This window comes from Octopus bimaculoides, chromosome 9, assembly GCF_046866305.1.
Source record: "Octopus bimaculoides isolate indiv1 chromosome 9, ASM4686630v1, whole genome shotgun sequence".
Taxonomy (NCBI): domain Eukaryota; kingdom Metazoa; phylum Mollusca; class Cephalopoda; order Octopoda; family Octopodidae; genus Octopus; species Octopus bimaculoides.
In genome coordinates this window covers 15,828,474-15,848,978 of record NC_142936.1, presented here as the reverse complement: position 1 = coordinate 15,848,978, position 20,505 = coordinate 15,828,474, and positions in this window count along the sequence as shown.

Here is a 20,505-nt window from a genome sequence, read left to right as displayed (position 1 = left end):
CCCAACCACATGGATCTGGGTGCAGTCCAACCGCGTGGCACCTTGGACAAGTGTCTTCTACAATAGCCTCGGTCCGACCGAAGCCTTGTGAATGGGTTTGGCACATGGAAACTGAAAGAAGCCCGTCGTATAAATATACATGAATGTGTGTATGTGTGTGTGAGTGTGTTTGTGCGTATGTTCCCTCAACATCACTTGAAAACGATACTCTAGTGTTTACGTCCTCGTAACGTAGCGGGTTGGCAAAAAGAGACCGATAAAATAAGTACTAGGCTTACAATGAATAATTCTTAGAGTCACTTTGCTCGACTAAAGGCGGTGCTCCAGTATAGCCGCAGTCAAATGACTTAAACAAATAAAACGATAAAATAAAAGAATAGTCACCTAATATTCAATTAAATCTACAATAAAATAGAATTTTGCAAAAATTTCGTTCACACATGTTTTCTGTCATTTGTTTTGAACATAATTTGTCACGTAGGATATCCATATATCTCAATTGAGATTTGTAAATATTTCAACTAATTTATTTTATAATGTAACACCTACATACATAAATGCATGTATGCATATATGTATAAATATATAAATATATATATAAATATGTCACACCGAAAACAGTGTGTGATAATTCTAGAGGAATAACTCTTCTGGCACATACCGGGAAGATAATTTCAAGGATCATATTAGATCGTCTTGTGGAGAATGTGTATCCACATGTGATTCCTGATGAACAGTGTGGTTTCAAACCCGAGCGAGGAACAATGAACTTGATATTTTCTGTGAGGCAGATTCAAAAGAAATGCTTAGAGGAACAAATGTCACTATACCAGGTTTTCATAGATTTAACTTAGACATTTGACACGGTAAACATGGAGGCACTGTGGAGTGTATTGTTTTGTCAGCGGCCGTTATGGGCTTTTCACAACCCGCCGTCTCTTTTACGAAACGTCGCAGTAGGCAATCGAGGTAGGTACTGAAATCTATCATGCGTTCCAGCCTGTTATTCATCCAGAAAAGTCAACCAAAGTGCGACTACGGAAAAGCAACACTTCGATAGATTATTCAAAACGAAATACTGCTACTTTTAGGCAACTGAAACAGCGAAAGTGGCAGTATATCGTTCTCTGAAAGTGTGTTACTCTCATTACAGCAATGAAAGGTCTACTTTCTGTAACTCCAAGACATTTCAGCCATCAGTAATCAATAAAGAACATGGCTGGTTACGCATCATTTTAACTAAGAGCTAGGTCAAATGGAAGGAAATAGAAAACCCGTGCATGTTCCAGACTGTATTACCACACGCTCCGATTTTTATAATTTTGTTCATAATTTTCTCTAACCGACGGCTGAAAGGTCAATATTATTTAATCGAAGTTTTTCAACTCCATGTATTGCGTCCGATAGATCCTATCATAAGTGTATTTAGCTTGCAGAACTTAGCATTTAGTATGACATGATTTTGTTCGTTTGTTTGTTGTTGACATATTAATCGTTAAACTTGTTTTGATTGACTGAGGGAGATAATGTTAAGATGGTTTTGTAGGTTTTTGAGTGTTGTAGATGTGTATCCGAGGTATTCAAATGTGATTATACACAACGAGGCTACATCTGTCAGTGTTGGTATTTATAGCAGAAAAGATAAAATACACCTTTCACATATTCACGAAGTCTTTCATTTCGAATAGATATGTCATTGTTGTTACTGTGGTTGTCCGTAGCGGTGATGCAGAGCCTAATTTAAGGGAGATTTGGTTGCTTGTTCTAGCAGGTTCATACTTTCTCGTCTTACTACCTATGTAACTTCCAAAGCTATTTTGGATATGGGTATAGTCATTGCTGTTATTATTGTTGCTATTGTTTAAACCCAAATCAACCCTGACTGAGTTTCATCCTTCTATTGTACAAAGTTGTTGTAAATGCAGCTGTTAGACTTCTGCACTTCTCTTTGTTCCAATATCATATGTTATCACTGTTACTGTTGTTGAAGTTCATGTTTGAGTTGCCGTTCTGTCTATTAATATTCATTTAAGGACTTCCATTTGCACACGTGTCTGTACGTATCTGTGTGTTTGGATAACTATCTATCTATCAATCTATCTTCCATCCGTCACGCTCTCTCTCTCTCCCTGTGCATATATATATATATGTGTGTGTGTGTGTGTGTGTGTATAGGTCCAGGCGTGTTTGTGCGGTAAGAAGCTTGCTTCCCAACCATGTGGTTCTGGGTTCAGTCCCACTGCGTGGCACCTTGGGCAAGTGTCTTCTACTACAGCCTCGGGCTGACCAAAACCTTGTGAGAGGATTTGGTAGACGGAAACTGAAAGAAGCCCGTCGCATATATATATATATATATATATATATATATATACACACACACACATATACACATGTGTATGTATATGTGTGAGCATGTCTGTTTGTCCTCCCACCATCGCTTGAAATCGAATTTGGTGTGTTTGAGTCCCCTGTAACTTAGTGGTTCAGCAAAATAATCGATAGAATAAATACTAGGTTTACGAAGAATAAGTCCTGGGGTCGATTCTTTCAACTAAAACCTGACTTAATCAAGTAACAGAATAAAAGAATATATACAAAAGGATATATATATACACAAATACATATTGTTGGCACTCCGTCGCTTACGACGTCGAGGGTTCCAGTTGATCCGATCAACGGAACAGCCTGCTCGTGAAATTAACGTGCAAGTGGCTGAGCACTCCACAGACACGTGTACCCTAAATGTAGTTCTCGGGGGATATTCAGCGTGACAAGGCTGACCCTTTGAATTACAAGGCACAAACAGAAACAGGAAGAAAGAGTGAGAGAAAGTTGTGGTGAAAGACTTACAGCAGGGTTCGCCACCCCCACCCCGCTGCCGGAGCCTCGTGGAGCTTTTCGGTGTTTTTCGCTCAATAAAAACACTCACAACGCCCGGTCTGGGAATCGAAACCGCGACCCTATGACCGCGAGTCCGCTGCCCTAACCACTGGGCCATTGCGCCTCCACACACACACACACACACATACATATATACACACACAGACACGCATATATGTTATTGTTGTTGTTGTTGTTGTGTTGCACGTGGTTGTGGCTGCTGTTGCTGTCATCTTCGCTGCTGTCATTGGCACAGATGAAGTAGTCGCAGTTATTAATGGTGCTACTGCCTTTGTTATTCCTTATGGAACTACTCCTACCGTTACTCCTGTAGCTCCTACTGTCGCTGTTAACGTGCTCTTTTGTTGTTGTTGTTGTTGTCACTGTTATTGATCTTGTTCTTGTTGTTGCTGCTGCCGTCGTTGTCTTCACTGTATTGTTAGCTTTACAGTTGCTGAATAAGAAGGGGAAGACCAAAGGTGAGAAGAAATGGGTGACAAACAACATAGAGCAACAAATAAAAAAAACATATATAAAAGAAATGAAGAAGAGGAAGAGGAGGAAGAAGAATTGGAAGAAATGAAGAAGATGAAGAAGAAATGGAAGAAATGAAGATGAAGAAGAAGAAATGGAAGAGGAAAAAGAAGAGGAAGAAGTGGACGAGGAAGAGGAAGAAGAAGAGGAAGAGGAAGAAGTGGACGAGGAAGAGGAAGAAGTGAACGAGGAAGAAGAAGAGGAAGAGGAAGAAGAAGAAATGGAAGAAATGAAGATGAAGATGAAGAAGAAGAAGAAATGGAAGAGGAAAAAGAAGAAGAGGAAGGGGAAGAAGTGGACGAGGAAGAGGAAGAAGAAGAGGAAGAAGAAGAAGAAGAGGAAGAAGAAGAAGAAGAGGAAGAAGTGGACGAGGAAGTGGAAGAAGTGAACGAGGAAGAAGAGGAAGAGGAAGAAGAAGAAGAGGAAGAAGAAGAGGAAGAGGATAGATAAGCTTATGTATCTTTAATATTGATTTCAAATGTTGGCACAAGGCCGGCGATTTCCGAGGATGGGTAAGTAGACTACATCCACGCCAGTCCTCTACTGGTACTTATTTTATCGACTGAAGACATATATCTCAGTACACTTTTTCCTGATGTCATCATCATTAGAGACTTCAATCCCCTTTCTCCTTCAGACGCTTTCACACATCCCTCATCGATGTTACCAGTAGAGAAATGGAGTATTTTGCAATCGTCGACTTGTCTCATTCCCTACATCTATCCTAGATTAGCAATCAAATTCTTCAAAAACCCGGCAGCGTTTATCTAGCAACCCAAATTTTGCAAGACAACTATCCGAGAAAAGAAAAAAAATCTTCGCACAATATACAGCCCTTAAGCTTTCCTGCTTTTCAAATTCCAGTCGATTCTTTAAGTTTCTTGCCAAAAAGATATCCACACATTTTGCATATCTCGGTGATCCTGCAAAAAAAAAGCTTCTTTCATTGGTTACTGCCACATCCAGCCTGCACACATTTGGCAACCTGCGTGAATTATTTGTTTATATTTGATCTAATGTTTGTGTTACACATTAAATCGACGTTGCTTGAACAGGTGCACAGTGTACCACACGTCAGGTGTCGAAGTGATCGCAGAGCACCCTGTCCGCGAACTGAAACCACTCTCTCGTGATCATGAATGAAGCATCTTAATCACTAGGCCAAGCTCACTTATATATATGGTCCGTAACAAATAAACACAGAAAGATTAGTGCTCAGACCCAATCAATTACTTAAAATCCGACATCAAATGATTGCAGATGTAATCCAGGTAAACAAGAGCTGGCTAACTGAAACACACCGTTTGAGATAATGAAAGTACAATAAAAGAAAATATGGACAGGCGGTTGCTAATGGCATCAAAGAATTAATAAATTAGTTATACGGATATGAACTTAATTATAAATGCTTTGGTGCTATTAGCAACGACGTATCCATCTTTTATTCTATTGTAATATATCAGTCTGAGTAAAAAGTAATCAGTGTTTTGAACCCTGAAAAAAATGTACCGGATTTTTGCAGGATTTTGACTTTTTTCTAAACATCTTTTTGCAATTTTTTGATAATACAGACACAGATTTACCCAAATGCATCAATTAATTAACATTGATATTTTTTTCACTGTTGTAACAATCATCTGAAATAGAACTGTCATGGCGCGATATTCGAACAATTTTGCTATTCAACTTCAAAAAAGGACGTAGAGCAGCTGAAACTACTCGCGAAATGAACGAAACGTTTGGTGACAAAATGACCTGTGAGTAGTCAGCTCGAAAATGGTTTAAACGATTTCGCAGCGGAGCCCTGAGCTCTGAAGATCGTGAGCATAGTGGACGCCCGTCTGTTATCGATGGGTTGGGTCGTTGATGACCTCTTTCTAGCATATTGGATGTCCACCTAGTGGTCATCCCATATACACGTGTAATATATATATATATATATATATATATATATATATATATATATATATATATAAACAATATATGAGTATATGCATATATATGTATATGTATGTATATACGTTCATCTACATGTACATATAGATACATAACTGGGTACATGACGTGGCAAAAGAACAAGGACAAAATGGTAAACAAGGTGCAACAAACAAGCAGGCCACATAGAAACATCCCCTTCATCAGCTGCCACCATTAAAACTCCGGCGTTTCGAAGAATTAAGGCAGTACGCATCGTTAAAATGGTTCTTCCCACGAACACAAATTAAATCGTTTTCGTGGAGGGTAGTGGCGAACGGAAAACAAGACAGGAAAACGAAACGGTGGAATAAACAAACAAAAAGGATGTACAGCCAGACGTGAAGTGTGTATGTCTTGAACGCTGTACTAGGATCGATTAAATCGATCCTCAATTTAATACCAAGTTGGTAAATTTACCCTATTATGTTTTATATATATATATATATATATATATATATATATATATATATATATATATATATATATATATATATATATATATATATATATATATATATATATATATATATATATATATAAAGACGGTGAGCTGGCAGAACCGTTAGCAAGACGGACTAAATTCCGGGCAAATGTTGCATTTCATCCCTCTTTAGGCTCTCGGTTCAAATTCCGCCGTGGTCGACTTTGCTGTTCATCACACTCGGGGTCGATAGAATAAGTACCAGTTAAATACTGAGTTCGATGTTATCGACTTTCACGCTCCTCGAATTTGTTAGCCTTGTACCAAAATTTAAAGCCACATGTGTACATGTGTATGTATGTATGTGTGTATAGACATACGCGCACGCACACACACACACACACACACACACACATGTCATTTATGTACAAATGTACAAAGTAGCTAATTTACAAATGTATGGAAATAAATGTAAGGGGAAATATATCGTTATTGGAATAATGAAAATCAATAGATTATCAATACGATTAATTAATATACAGTAGAATAATTTAACATATGATGCACTTCAAATGACATTATTCTAAATAGAGTAAATATACAGGAGCAAGCAAAGGTTATCGTAAGTGGGCTATGGTTAGCATGTGTGAGGAGAGTACATAGGAGTCGACGAAACATGATTCATTCATTATGGAGCAATAAGGGCGAGAATACTTTATTATACTAATGAGATAGTATAGAAAAAAAAAGTCAGCATGAAACGTTTATTTTCTTTTATCTTTGGACTGCTGTCAAGCTGAGGCACCATTTTCAGGGGTTTAGCTGAACAAATCGATCCTAGTACTTATTTTTAAAAATTTGAAATGGTACTTATTTTGTCGTTTTTGAGGGGTTTTGAGGTGTGCTATTTTTTTAGCGGGGTTGTCGAACAACTAAGATGCGGGAAGCTAAATCAATCTAACCAACACAGGTTGTCAAGAGGCCAGGCGTGGTACAAACAGAAACACGTCGATACACACACATTCACACGTACATGCATAAGCACATACGCACACACTCCCCCCCCCCCCCATATTTATATATATATACACTCACATGGAGGGCCTCCTCACAGTTTCCGTCGTCCATATTGACCGACAAGACACTGATCGGCCCCGAGATATAATGGAAAACACTAGCCAAAGGTGCTGCAGAGTGGGACTGAGCCCGAGACCATGTGGTATAGCCTCGTAGCTATACCTGCAACTATTAAATTTAAAGATGAAACAATAAGAACGGAGGCATGAGAACGTCCCCATTTATTAAACCTATTGATGCGATAAATAGGAACGGGGTAATGTCTCATTTCAAAATGTATTCGGGAGGTACGAAAGAAGAATGAGAAAGTCAAGTTTAATGAATTTATTGATGAGACACTAATGAAGGTTGAGAATGTTCCATTCATTTTATCTATCGATGTTATAAAAAAGAATGTGGTAATGTCTCGTTTCTAAATTTATTCAGGAGATACGAAGGAAGAGAGAGAAATTCACGTTTACTGAATTTATTAACCAGACACTAAATAAGGTTGAGAATGTCACATTTAATGAATAGGTCATTCTTATGTTTACGGTCTTTTTGTTTCATCAGTAAATTTAATAGGTGCAGGCATGACTCTGAAGCTAAGAAAATGAGTTTGAAATGACATGGCTTCGGCTTTAGTCCCACAGTGTGGCATCTTGAGCAAGTGTCTTCTATCGCGGAGCCGATCAGGGCCTTGTCCGTAAATTTGGTAGACGGAGGCTGTGAGGAAGCCTGTCATGTATATATATGTGTGTGTGTGTCTGTATCACGCCCACTATTTGATGTAATAAAAAGGAATGTGATAATCCCTCATTTCTTAAATCTATTTACGAGACACTAAAGAAGGTTGAGAAAGCCTATATTTATTAAATTTTTGATGAGACAATAATGAAATAAGTGTAAAAAAAAACGGTTCAGCTATTAAATCGATTCATAACCAAATAAGGAAATAATTGTAAGAATACTGAGTTATTTAACATATTAATGTGTTTTGTCAAATTTATTGATGAGACAATAAGAAACTTTGAGAATGTTCCATTTATCAAATTTATTGATGCGACCATAAGGAAATATGTGTGAGAATGTCTCATTTATTAAAGATATTAGATTCAAATTTTGGCCAGCAATTCCGAGGAAGTGGGTATGTCGATTACGCTGATTCCAGTGTAATTATTGTTTGTTTGCCATTTGTAACCCTTAACCATTACTTTTTACTATATAATATAAATATTGGTTTCAAATTTTGGTACAAAGCCAGCAATTTCAGGGAAGTGGATCAATCGATTTTATCGACCTCAGTACTCTACTGGTACTTATTTTATCGATTGCGAAAGGATGAAAGGCAAAGTCGACCTTAGTGAAAATTGAACTCAAAACGTAAAGACGGGCCAAAATGCCACTAAGTATTTTTCCCAGCGTGCTAACGATTTTGCCAGCTCGTTTCATTGCTTATTAAAAATATTGATGTCGTGATAAGGGCAGGTTGTTTGTCCCATTTTTTAAAAATATATAGTTTGGAGAAGAAGGAATTGATGAGACAACTACAGAAGGTTGAGAACACGCCGTTTATTACATTTCTGTGAGACAATAAGGATGGATAAGAGTGTCTCATAATTTTAATTTCTTAATGAGTTACGAAGGAAGGAAGGAAGGAGGGGTGGGATTTGAGAGTATTTCATCTGTTAAGTAAATTGATGAGACACTGAAAAAAGGTTGGGAACATGCCATTTATTACATTTATTTGAGAGAACAAGGAAGCACGGAGAAGAATAATTTATTTGTTAAATCTATCGATGAGTCAATAAGAAAGTTTGAGAATGTCTCATTTATTAAATTTAATGTTAAGATATTTATTAAGGAAGTGTGAGGATGTCCCATTTATTAAATTTATTGATGATGCTCTAAAAATGAAAGGTTGAGATTGTCCCATTTATTATATTTTATTGATGAAACAATCAGAGACGATCAGAATTTTTTGTTTATTAAATACATTGGTGAGCCAGTCGATTAAGAGAAACAGTAAGAAAAATTTATAATCTTATCTATTTAATAATGTGTATTATTGCTTTTGTTGGTCTTATTGCTTTTGTTGGTCTTATTGCTTTTTGCTCAATGTATGTCTTCCACGTCTTGTTGATTTTACTTGTAGTTTGCTTCTGTATTGTATTTCTCTTATTTCAATTATTTTTTTGTAATTTTTCTAAAAATAAGTGACTTTTTCCGTGTTGCTTTGTTCGATTTAACTCAAGGAAAAAATGAGTGTTTTGCTAAGTTGTTTAATTTATTTTCGTTCAAAGTGGGCGTAAAACAAACATTTTTGAAGAGTAATTCTGCTTTCTTTTTTCATTTTTGTTAGTTGACATTCAACACAAAATATCAGAGATAAATGACGCTCAAAATAAAGGTTTGGCAACAGAACAGCAATTACGAAAAAAAAAAACAATTAGAAAATGTACAAAAAAATTGAAGACGAAAGCATTGTTTGAAGCGAAAAATATAATGTTTCTCTACTTCTCAATGCATATGAGAACAATTTTGATGACGAGCACACAAATACAACTTTGTACTCTAAGCTTAGCAAATAACGCATTCAGTAAGGATATTTTAGATCAACAGAAAGCCCCCGTCAGAGAAAAATATATTGTCTGACTGAATCTTATCCATTAAGTGCAACAGATTGTACGGTATTGTTTGATTGCTTTCAGAACTTAGGTAAAGCAGAACATATGGTATTGTATGTTATTTATCCGAAATTGAGATTGAGACAAAAGAACAAGCAGGAATAGTAACAGACATCGCCAATTAACGGCTAATATTACAGTACATGGGCAAACACACAACAGGAGTGACTGTTAGTGGCAAACAGTTAATCCCACGTTCGTTGTCAACTTTATTCCGCAAAATGGACGAAGGTAACAAGAAATGATAAGTGGTCGGATAGAATCTGGATTTGCATGTCTGGTTTTTTTTTTCCATTAAGAGAAAAAAAAAACATTTCAAAATTGTTTCCTGCTGTGAAAGCAATGAGAGTAGTGGCGCGGTGAAATCTCTGAGAGTAAGTGATTTCTGCCGCCAGGAGCTTAAGAAGGCAAAGGAAGAGAGCAATAAACAACAACAGAACCAATGACAACAGTAACAGGTCCTGGGATCAATCTTAATAGCTACGCCATCGAAGATCAGGAAATGCCTTCTTTCTCATTTCCAGAAGCAAGCAATGCTGAAGGCCACTAGCACCATCTTCTTTTTTTTTTTATCCCAACCACCTGTAACGATAGGGAATGGATGAAAGCTAGAGAATATTGATACATCTTTACTGTAAAAAAGAGAAAACAGTGAATGAGACGAAGTGAACGAGAGAAACCAAACGGTACAAAGAACATAAAGCACGGAAAAGGCCCAATCCCACAGGGTGGAATTGGAGTTACATTGCAGCCGTGATAATGAACAGAACGTCGCTCAGATAAAAGCTGAGCTTCTATAAAATCAATAAAGATGAAGATATGTTGTATGAAGAATGACAGGTAGAACCAAGGCATAAAAGACAGAGAAAATAGGCTTTTCATGAAGACTGTATTAATAATTTCCCGTAGTACTATACAGAATCCATTAGAAGACGTAGGATTATTTCTTTAGATAAGCCAACGAAAATCTTTTCCACGTGCGCTTTTATGTACACCAAGTTATAACATGAGCAGTGACAAGAAGATAGAGATAAAGCATAGATATGTGAAAGATGTCCATCTCTGCCATGTTGCATTGAACTTAACATTTCTCTGCACAACAAGTGAAGAGTTGGCGAAAGACTTAAAATATCTACAAGATTGTTTCGGGGCAAATTCACATCCAAAGAGGACTCGATGTGCAGCATCGAATGGCAAAAGTAAAGATTGATAAAATTGTTTCCTCTACCTTTCTTTCTACATAACGTTTCCTTGCTTATCTTCATATGTTTGGTAGCCCCCATGTTTTAACATTTCCTCTATATGTAGTCTCGGGTTCTTAGAGTTTCTGAATTATTTTGTTGTTGCTGTTACTGTGTTTGAGATGGTCAAACGCACTTTGGTTTCGTTCTCTTATAACTTGAGTATTTATCAAGTGAAACTACATGGGAAAACATATTTTTGTGTGGCATTTCATAATAGGGAGGGGAAAATTTTATTGGTCTGCATTAAATTCTTCTCTGCTTTGGGGAAAATTACTTAAATTTGAAAAAAAATACTTTTGCTTTAATAGTCGTAAATAAAGACATATTAAAGCATTTAAATTACATCCCACATGGGAAAATTCTTAAAAGAAAGGGACAACTATTTTTAACAGTAGAAAAAGAAAACAAATTCAATTTGTAAGCAGAATAAATTCATTTTCTCGAAAAGAAAAAAATCTATATAACGAATTTCTAACAGAAAACAAAACAAATAACAATAACACCAATGTGTATAATAGACACAAGCACGTTTCATAAAGCGAAAGAAATAATGGCGAATTTTGAAAAGAGAAATAGGGAAAACATTTCAATCCCCCATTCTTTTACTGTTGTTTTAAACAGACGGACACTAAACAGAAAATCTGTGATCGAGAAAAGTTTGTCTAGCATTTCGAAAACGCAAGAGGTCTTTTTTTCCCTTAAGGAATAATTGCAGGCAGCCCTGATCAAATGGCACAACTTCTTATTTGTAGGAAGAGGAAAATTCAGTGGTGTCGTGTGTGTAATATTCAAGACAATAGAGGAAGAGGGGAAGGAGTTGATCTTGACTACCACTTACCACTTAAAAAGGCACACGCTACAATTTTGGGAACGGCGTCACACAAAAGATATAATAAAGGATAAGAGTTGCAACTTTAACCTTCTGCTCACAGTCAATTTTTTTCGCAAGTGTAAGTAGGTGATAAGCGCCAAAAAACTTTTTCAAAAAGTCGCCTTTGCCTGAATTGGGTATATGTGGATATGCGAACCCTACTTGAGGAATTTCTGCCTTGAATAAGTCAAAGAACACAGAACGGGACAGCAGCAGAACTAGCAATACAAGAAGAACGTCCGTGAGACTGCTGTTCCAACAGAGTCACCATCGAAAACTGAAAATGTCAGAGACCGCCTCACCCTCTGTCTTAAAAGTTGAAAAAGCCGAAACTAACTTTCTAATCCTACTTACTACAACATCGATTCGTGAGGATGGGTTGTTGTATGACACCCTTCTCTAATGAATTTGTCAAAACATGGATGACTATGGCGAAAATAGTTGCAATGCTCTAAGGTATGCTCCACAATTAATTTCAATATCTTGGACTTTTGAGATTCTCTGATTAGGCCTGGTAGAAACACCTCTTTTATCAAGAAAGTTGTACCACCGATGGTATAACTATCACTACCACCACCACCATCACCATACTTTTATTACTACGACAACTGCTGGTGCTACTGCTTCAACTACTCTCCCGTTTGACCTGCGAGAAATAGCAGCTAAATCTTTACCAAAACGTACCCCACCGTCTTAAATAGAAAAAAAAATGGATATATTGGATGCTAATACTGGCCAATATATAAATGGACTGGTCATGGCCAGGAAGCCGTTAATGAAAGGATAGTTTCAGTGGGGTTGACTGAGCCTGGGCTATAGAACGATATCTACAACGACTTTTGCTTACGAGCACGAAATTCCACCCTACTATTACTACTACAGTAACGACCAAACGAGAGAGCCTATACGAAGTATGTCGATCAGCAAGACATAGCAGCCAAATCTCCCCCAAATTGCACCATATCACTCAAAGACAAATGTAGTGGGAAAAACATTGAATAATGTAATCCCAGATATACTCTGCCTGAATAGTATGGTGGAATGGTTACGACTAGAATGCATTTGATCGCAATTTTGATAGATGGGGAGAAGGCTAACAACAACATCAACGCCATTGCAAGCTTAACGATGGAACCTCTATATGGTCTCTCAATCAGCTAGAAATGCCAGCTAAATTTTGGCACATTACATAAGGTAGTCCTTGATGCACTGTGCTTGGGGGGAAATTGGTATCTAATCATAGTTCTGCTGCATTGGGTAGTACTGGGCTAAACAGTAATCACTGTTACTGCTGCTGTTGCCACTGCTGCTGCTATTCCTGCGACTACTACTACTGCTGCTGCTGTTGCTGCTGCTAGTTCACTGACACAACCTCTCCAGCTGTTCTTGTTTAGCTTCGGATAAGCCCTGGTAGAGTAGATTTATGATAAAAGATGTTCCTACCACGACCATCCCGTCTCTGTATAATATTGTGCAAATGTAACGTATACTTCCTTGTTTTTAAGATGCTGCGGTGTGATTTCGGAGAGCCTGGTTTCTATTTCTAGCAGATGGAGCGGTTGAGGCACTCACACCGGCTATTCGCCTGTTCTATTAATTTGTATGGTATGCGTGCCTGTGTGTTATTTCTTTACTACCCACAAGGGGCTACACACAGAGGGGACAAACAAGGACAGACAAACGGATTAAGTCGATTATATCAACTCCCAGTGCGTAACTGGTACTTATTTAATCGACCCCGAAAGGATGAAAGGCAAAGTCGACCTCGGCTGAATATGAACTCAGAACGTAGCGGCAAATGCTTGAATATGTGCGTAGTTGCGGTTTTTGTATGTGGTTGTATAAATATGTGTGTGTATGTATGCTACGTTGTGTTACATAGTAAAGGGGGACAACTGTTAACATCTCGGTCGCCAAACATGATATCGTCTGATGAAAGAGTGGTACGGTTTTACAAGTAATGCACGCAAGTCAAATGCACACAGATAAACGCGTACACAATCGTGCACAGGCACATATATACGTACACACGTGTACGCATATGTGTGTGTGTGCGACTGGGTATGTGCATGTGTTACACCATTAACGCAATCAAAGAATTCACGCATATCAACAACTGCACGCGCGCACACAGACACATACACAGAGTGCACTTAGAAAAGCTATAACATGTTTGTGTGTGTGTCTGTGTGTGCGTGTCTGTGTGTGTGTGCGTGTCTGTGTGTGCGTGTTTGCGGTGTGTATTCTTTTATTCTTTTATTCTTTTATTTGTTTCAGTCATTTGACTGCGGCCATGCTGGAGCACCGCCTTTAGTCGAGCAAATCGACCCCAGGACTTATTCTTTGTAAACCTAGTATTCATTATTATATCGGTTCTTTTTGCCGACCCGCTAAGTTACAGGGACGTAAAGGCACCAGCATCGGTTACCAAGCGATGTCGGGGGTGGGAGGACAAACACACACACAAACATATACACACACATACATATATATATATACATATATATATATATATATATATATATATATATATATATATATATATATATATATATATATATATATATATATATATATATATATACGACGGGCTTCTTTCAGTTTGCGTCTACCAAGTCCACTCACAAGGCTTTGGTCGGACCAAGGCTATAGTAGAAGGCACTTGCCCAAAGTGCCACGCAGTGGGACTGGACTCGGAACCATGCGGTTGGTAAGCAAGCTATTTACCACACTGCCACTCCCGTGCGTGTGTGTGTGTGTGTGTGTGAGCATAGATAGATAGATAGATAGATAGATAGATAGATAGATATGTGCGTTTGCATACAGAACGCAAGCAAAACAAACAGGGGGAGGGGGAACCATATCTACATCATGTGTGCTTGCATTTCTTTTCTGTTTTGTTGTTGGAGGGGAATGGATAGGTTTGGTGTCTGCATGGGGGGGGGGGTGAAAAGGGAAAGGGTGGGCAATGGGTGGGTTGGGGTTCACAAGTACTTTCTTTTTATTTTTTTTTCTCCTCCCGGCTGTTTCCCATTCCCTATCTTCTAATATTGGAGTTTATTTTTCTACTTCTTGTATCTTCTCTTGTGGTGTTGGCTGTCGCTCTTCTACCATTTTGGGTGGTGGAGGGCAGTTCGCTCTTATGTGGCCTTTCTGGCCACATTTAAAACAGCGAAGAATCCTGCCCTCTACTCACACTTTCAGGCTCAAATCACCGATCTACAGGTTTTCCGCCAATCCTTCCAACGTCTCCATACTAGCCTGCACAGTTATTTCAATAATCTTTCCTTTCCATGCTGTACCATCTGTCACTTCAGCTTGAAAAACCGTGACTTCCTTCTCCTTTTCTGTGAAGAGGGCCCCCACAACCCAAGCCTCATCAATTTCTGGTGGAACCCCTTCAACTTTTATTTTTGATATCCTCTTACCCATATAGGATGGTAAGAGGACTGTCTTATCAGTTTTTAATATTTTGGCTGCATTGACTACCGCTTTATCTACCGTTCTATAATGCACAATTGCAGTTCCATATTTGCTTCCTCTGGTCAGATAGATGATAACGGGCCAGACCACCGCTAGTGCCTTATCAATCTCACTTTCCTCCACATGATCCACTCTCCCTTTCTCTACGGAGTATGCCTTGTATACTACCGTCTTCTATTGCATCTCCTCTATTTTAGCCTGAGGTGAGGAAAGCCTTACGTCATTCCGCACCCTTACTGCCATTTTACTGTCCTCTTTTAAGTTCATTAAATTCACTGACCTTTTCTTAGCTCTTTTGCCTCTGCAAAGCTTTTTCTTTTTAAATTTTCGTCCATCCTTTTGATAGCTCTGACCAGTTCCTCCTCTGAAGAGGACAATTCTGTTTCACTGGGGTCCGAACGTATACGACTTCACTCGCCATCCCTCAGTACCACCGAGAGACGGCACAACAACTCAAAACCCGCTGCAAACGCAGCACAAACAAATAAGCTCGTACAACGCACAGAGACGGGATATCGCCAAGCAGTTCGCCCGGCGTGCTAACGTTTCTGCCATATCGCCGCCTTTCTGCTGCTAAATATTAATAAAAATATACTTATGGTCATATTTTTAGTTCTGTTAGTTCTATTTTTCCTGTCTACCTCACCAAACTTCTGTGTGTGTGTGTGTGTGTGTGTGTGTGTGTGTGTGTGTGTGTGTGTGTGTGTGTGTGTGTGTGTAGGATATCCAGCGTTGCCACGACGGAAATATGAATGGCCTAAAATTATTCCCAACGAAGGTATATTCGGTTTGTTTTAATGTAATGAGATTTCTTTTGAAAAATTACTTTGGAAGAAATGTGACTGTTTTCCAAAATGTACATGGCGGATATATATGCAATAATAGTAGCGAGCGTCATTTAATTCTATAAATAATACATGTTTTATCTTTTATTTTCCCATTGGACTGCAGCCATGCTGAAGTATCACTTTGATGATATCGACCCCAGTTTGTCTGAAGTCTCGTACTTATTTGTTCGTTCTCTTTTGCTGAATCGCTATTTTACGAGGACGCAAACACACCACAACCGGCTGCCAAGCGGTGGTAGCAGGTGCTAACAAAAGATACGCACACACTCACACACACACTCAAACACACACACGCACACACACACACATATCATACAGGCATGGTTGTGTGGTAAATAGCTTGCTTACCAACCGCATGGATCTGAGTCCAGTCGCACTGCGTGGCCCCTTGGGCAAGTGTAACCGACTTAACCCCACCCTAAAAATTGCTGACCTTGCGCCAAAATTTGAAATCAATGTCATATCTTTATCACTGAATCCATTTGCAGTTTTAATATTTGGGCGTATGTTTTCTCTGAGTGACCCAGTTTTTACACATCACGACTGTAATTTCATTACCACTGCCTTGTTTACATCTCGATATTCCTGTTTTTGGCGTTCAAATTAATTTTAAGAATTAAAAATGCATATATATAATCAAGAAAATTTAACGTATTATATTCAATAATAGTTTCAAATGAAAAACACCACGAGGATTATTTTAAATGTAATGCAATGATAGACGTAACCTTCTTAACTTTCTTAAGATAGGCGTGGCTGTGTGTTAAGAAGTTTGCTTCCCACCCACATGGTTCCAGTTTCATTTCCACTGCTTGGTACCTTGGGCAAGTGTCTTCTACATTAGTCCTGGATTGACCAAAGCCTTGTGAGTGGATTTGGTGAGTGGGTGCAACTGATAGAAGCCCGTTGTATATATATATATATATATATATATATATATAATCAAAATAAGCAACACGGATTTTAAAGATTTTTAAATCCGTGTTGCTTATTTTGATTTTTTGAGCACCTTGCTTTTAGAATGGTTTTTGGATAATACCATACTATATTCTGGTGCCTAAACATAAGTACCATATTCAATTTTGAATGTAAATCTAAATCTTTTATAATATATATATATATATATATTATACCCGGATTTTGTTTGTTTTGGTAACCAAAATCCAAAATTTAGCGATTCGGTATCAGAAGTCGATAGATGTAACAGATTTTAAAAATAAGTACTAGAGTCGATTTGTAGGACTCAGATTAATCCTGTAGTACTCGTACATAAAAGCTCCTTGATGTATCCGCCTACAGAACATATATAGTACGACACAAGGGAAAACGATAAGGTGTCTATAAAGTAATAAATGACGAGAGGAATGGTATGATGAAACTTATTTAACTATCAGAAAATTCAAATATCACAACAAATTGTTTCGTAACATAAATCATGTAAATATAGTTTATTTTACAATATTTAATAATAAATTGATTATTTACATGTCTGCAATAATACAAAAAAAATGCTTTAAAACGATGCAGAAATTCGTCCTGATGTTTGAATTTTATTATAGTTAAATATATTTCATCACACTATTTCTCTCGTTATCTATAACTTTATGTATGTATGCACGTATGTATGTACGTATGTATGTATGTATGTATGTATGTATGTATGTATGTATGTATGTATGTATTTCTGGTCGCTCTTTTATTGGTAACATGTAACCCAGTACAACGTGTTGCAGGGTTGGGTCGTCGGCGACTAAACTGGCAACTTCAACAAGCTTGTTTGATGAGGAGTTGTTGGACACTCTGCGGGACGAAAAATAAGACCTGTCAAAGGGAGGAAGAGCTCATGAGCAGTCAACGGCTATCCAACAATAAGTGTACATATGTATGTATGTATGTATGTATGTATGCGCAGGGACGTGGAAATACCTGGGTTGGTATCCAGGTAGACGGCTGGCCCACTGGGAGTGGGAGACACCTCTGTTGTTGTCGCAACATCTCTCTTGGAGAGGGAAACTCTTTGAGAAAACCTGCGACACTGACAATATTCAAAGACGTTGACTAGTTCTTTTCGAGTTTATGTTGTCCATGTTCAGAGAGTTGGACTGGATCTCTTCAAATCCTATCCCCACTCTAAAAAATTATCATGCACAGGTATCGCTTCATACAAAAAGTAAGACCTATCATAAAAATGGCTGGTCGTAGCCTTCCCATTTGTGGGACTTTCAATGAGACGATGGCAATACCGAACACGAACTTGTATGTATGTATTTATATGCACATGTGTATATGTATGTGTATTAATGTACACATACATATTTCAATATATATGGCATATATGACTTTCACCTAGATTTTTCTTATTTGTATTTGAAATGAAATGTCTTGCTTCGTAAAATAATATTTAATGAGTCATAGGTTATATCATGCTGACGATTTGTAATAAGAATGAAATATTGCTATACATGATTACCAATGAAGAGAAATTGTAAGGACTTCATATTATGTAAAGAAAATTTAAAACGTGAATTGCATGCATCTTTATCTTTTGTTTTCCAATCCCACTCATATGAAAAAATGATTTTCTCCTTTCTAATAGCTGCCATCATCAGGTATTATTTATATTTTATTAACAATCTCAGAAAGATAATTCAAATATGCCAATACTACAAATTTTGATAAATTCTTTAAGGGGTGATCTGGCTACTGGGGAACGAAAAATAATCATTAATTACTAGCCTTCTTTGATGGAAAAGACAAAGAAAACCAATTGCAATTGTTAGGAATGCTCACAAAAAGAAAGAAAAAAAGGGGCGATAATCTTTTTAATTTACGAAAATATTTGATATTTGTTTGCAAGTTAGGGACAATTATGGGCAAGCTTTGGTCTACTAAATTTCATCTACTTTTTAGAGGTTAGTCAAACATATATAAGAAGTGGTTAACGACTTTTACGTATAGAAAAAGAGTTAGGAATAATTTATTCGAATAAAATTCGAATAAACTTATAACAAATTAAGCTAGGAGGAATATCTCAGGTAATAAGATGACATAAAGTTAATTTTAAAAAAGCCTTGTGGTGACACACAGTACCGTTTGTAAAAACTTATTAATTAAAACTTTTTTCGCAGTTGGAGGGAAAAACAGCTCTAGCAGCAATTGTTAGGAACTCTTAAATGAAAGACGGATTATTTTCAAGAGGTGAAGAACAAATCTCCGTAACTGTGCCTTCTTGTGAACAATCATCAGCCAATCCTCGAAGCATCTGAATTAACTAGATTTGAGAGTAACTCCTAATTTCTTAGCAATTCTCTATGAATTGCCGCAAATAATTTGCTTTATTCCTCCAAGACAGAAAATTTCAATTAGTTCAGAATGTCTTTGAATACTACATACAATATAGAACCTGCTAATTTACATTTGATTTTATTATTTCTTTAAAAATTAATTCGATTCAGGTTTATCGAGCTCTCTCCTAGCATGCTTTACACGGAAAACAGCACTGCAATTACATTTGATAGATACTAATTTCTATTATCAGAATAATAATTATTTTTGTAAGTTGATTCTAAAATTGCTTTTTAATGTCAACTTCGTTTGCCAGGGTTTATTTTGTAAAGTTCTTTTACAACTAAAAATAAGAAATAAAAAAATCTTGGGAGATTTCTCGATAGTTTCATTTTCTTTGTCGTTTTTCTGCTTCTTCTTTTTTAAATTAATTTCTGATATCAGTCGCAATATCTTACGGTTTTATATATATATAAGAAGTATTTTATTTTTTCTGATAAGTCTTACTTTTCTTTACGCGCTCATGATGCCAATACATCAATTAATTTTGTTATGTAATAGAAAAATAAATTGGTGTCCCGGTGTACACACACACACACACACACACACACACACACACACACACACACACACACACACACACACACACACACACATACGTACATACATATATATATATATATATATATATACACACACACACACGTGTAATATGCATATGTATTTATCTTAATATGTATAACAAGATTTTATTTCCTCCTGGCTTTTCGCTCTCACTATTATTCTATTTCCTCATATTATTATTTCATCATAGAAAGACTTTATATTATTGTTTTAAACATGAATTCATTTCCTCTTTTATGGAGCCCTCTCCTGCTCGAAATATATATTTTTCGTTAAATCGGCGTAATATTTATTTCTATTATCACTACATTTCTGAAGTGGCACGTTGGTAAAGATGTTAGAGTGCAGACAACATATCTGCTGTTATTTCTTCCTAATCTTTAAGCTCTGTGTTCAAATTCCGACGGGGTCGGAATTTTGCCTTTCAACACTATGGCGTCGATAAAGTGAAATACGACTAAACACCTCACCTAAATTAGAAACCATTCTTACAATATTTGTGTGTACGGTCGTCTATGTCTGTTTACACCGGTCAAAATGACCAAATTGTTTATGTTGATTCTTCTTTACTTCTCATAACTTAGCGGTTCGACAT